This window comes from Pteronotus mesoamericanus, unplaced genomic scaffold (genome assembly GCF_021234165.1).
Source record: "Pteronotus mesoamericanus isolate MK-2021 breed Mesoamerican mustached bat unplaced genomic scaffold, CSHL_Meso_final contig_78, whole genome shotgun sequence".
Taxonomy (NCBI): domain Eukaryota; kingdom Metazoa; phylum Chordata; class Mammalia; order Chiroptera; family Mormoopidae; genus Pteronotus; species Pteronotus mesoamericanus.
In genome coordinates this window covers 30661861-30664897 of record NW_026555258.1, presented here as the reverse complement: position 1 = coordinate 30664897, position 3037 = coordinate 30661861, and positions in this window count along the sequence as shown.

Genomic DNA, 3037 nt, shown 5'->3' with positions numbered 1-3037 from the left:
GTTATACAATGTTATTAGTGAATCAGTATTTTTTCTGATTTTTAATGGGTAACTGGCATTTTTTAAATTAATAAGCTCAGCTTTTTAAGAGAAGTTTTAGGTTCACAGCAAAATTGAACAGAAAGTAAAGAGAGTTCCTATCTACTTTCTGCTCTCACACACGCAAAACCTCCCCACTATCAATGTCCTGCACAAGAGTGGTACCTTTGTTACAATCAATGAACACAGTTGACATATCATCACCCAGAGTTGTCAGTTTACATTCGGGCTCATTCTTGGTGTTGTATATTCTCTGGGTTTGGACAAATGTATAATAACATGTATCACCATTATAGGGTATAATTCACAGCTCCAAAAATCCTCTGTGCTCTGTTTCTTCATCGCTCCCTCTCCCCAACCCCTGGCAACCACTAATCTTTTTACTGTCTCCACAATCTTGCCTTTTCCAGTATGTCATGTAATTGGAATTATATATAACCTTTTCGGATTGGCTTTGCTTAGTAATGTGCTTTTTAAGTTTCCTCCATGTCTTTTTTTTTTTTTTTTTTTTTTTTTTTTTTTTTTAAGAACAAGAGCAGGGAAGGAGAGGGAGAGAAACATTGATGTGTGAGAGAAACATCACTGGTTGCCTCTTACACATCCCTACTGGGGACCCTGCCTGCAACCCAGGCATGTGGCCTGACCAGGAATTGAACCGGCAACTTTCAGTCCTCAGGCCAGCACTCAGTCCAGTGAGCTACAAAAGCCTGGGCCAACTTTCCTCCATGTCTTTCTAAAACTTTTTAAAAATATTTTTATTTTTGATTTCAGAGAGAGGGAAAAGGAGGAAGAGAGGGAGAGAAATGTCAATAGGAAAGAGAACCGGCGACCTTTTAGTTTGCAGGATGATGCCCACCGAACTGAGCCATAGCAGTGGGGGTTCCTCCCTGTCTTTTCATGGCTTGACAGCTCATTTCTTTTTAGCGCTGAATAATCCTCCATGGTCTGGATGTACCACAGTTTATTTATCCACTTTCCTATTGAAGGACATCCAAATTTTGGCGATTATGAATAAAGCCGCCATAAACATCTGTGCAGGTTTCAGCATGGACATAAATTTTCATGAGTCTGCATTAAAACAAAAACTTCTCAGTACTTCTTTTTTAAGGTACCATCTTAATTTAACTATAAGTAGTCTGAGATTTCAAGGTGAGTTATTTAAAAAACTGTGACCTTTTGCAGCCTACTCATTTATATGAATAAGGATTTTTCTCTACAGCAGGCTACCAAAACAAAATACAGAAATAAATTGGAAGCTGAAACTGGCATGACTACACTTTATCATCCATAATTCCAGAATTCAAGTTTTTGTGTTCGTCAACGTCTCATTAATTATCTTTGAACCAAGCAATTGTTATAAATCTGAACTTAAATAAATGTAGCAATAAAGCACACCTTTTTTTTTTCTTCTATTTTACATGTCAGGATTCTATAAGATTCTGTTGAAAAAAAATTCACTGCTAAAAAAGAAAAATAACATTGTTTTCAAAAGTATTTTTTATTGTTTTTTCCCATTACCATTTATCCCCTTTATACCTTCATCCCCTATAAAATAACATTTTTTTTTAAGTTTGAAAATTACTGAAATAAACAGGCAAGGAGAGTAGAGAATGGGGACAATTTCATACTCCGATGTTAATGTCTTTAGAGGGCTCATTGAAGCCAGCAGGATATTGTACCAGCATCTCAGGCTGAAAAATCACAAGGCTAAATTTTATAACATGTTGGTGGTGAGCGCCTTGTGGGGGACTTTTCTTCCTCTTGTGAGATCTCAATATAGGGGCCAATAGGGATGTCAGATACACAGATTTTGCTCCAAGGCCTAGGGATCCTTTGCTTTCCAAGGCCATACTCCAGTTGTTAAATTCAAAGTGAACATGAGAGCAGTTAGAAAATGTTTTCTCTGGTTTGGAATTTGCCTCCAAGCAATAATTTCTAGAAGGGTTGCATAGATATTTGTTGTACAACTAGTTGTCTCTGCAAGTCCCCTTCTTGTTGAGTAACTAAAGCTTAATCTCAATTCGTGGGACCTCAGCTTAGTCAAGACCTCTCCACAACCCAGAAATAGATAGAGCCAAACCCACCAACTGGGACTGGGGAAGAAAGAAGGACATCTGGTCCTCAGTTGCTATCATCATTCCCTGTTGGCACCTGCATTTTCATCTGGTATCCAGTTGTACAGGCCATGCAATTAACAGCTACAGCTTCCTCAATCTAATCTTGAAGCCTCTTCAGGCGCTCAGCTTTCTCTCAACTCCTGCCTTGCCCATCTCGAAGGGCTTGGAAAACATTCAGCTACTTTTCTGTGATACTTCTAGGTGGGGAGCAAAGAACAGGACATACTAGCATATGTCTACTCTACACTTACATCATGCTGAGTGCAGGGGAATTTTATGAGGTGTGCCACTTCCCTGAGCTCCATGGGAAGGGAGGCTCAGATCCCGTCTTATCTCATATTCTCAAACCTTTCTGGGGTTCTATGTCCCACTCCACTGCAGCCCCCCCCGCAAAGGACCCCATCTCCTCCAGTGGCTCTCCTCCTCCCCCATCACAATGAGTCAAGTTGTTGGGAACTGATGGAGGTGGGAGAGACCGTATCTGACTGATCACAGTATGTCTATTCCAACATGTACCTTACGCCTTTCAGGTTAGATTCTGATATCTCAAAAACTTTTAATTGATTTTAAGGCAGATGGAGAGAAACATCAATTTGTTCCACTTACTTACGCATTCATTGGTAGATTCTTGTATGTACCCTGACCAGGATGGAACGCATGACCTTGGGGTATCAGAATGACACTCTAACCAGCTGAGCTACCTGACCAGGGCCAGAAACTTTTACTCTTAAAACCACCATCTCTGCCTGGAATTTCAAACGTCTGTTTTAAAACCAAAATGTTAGAGATTTTCCTTTTTGTCTACTTTTTTACTCTAATAATCATCCCTGAAGAAATTAATTCTTTACTTTCATATTTTAGTTCTAGTGAAGGAATTTCTA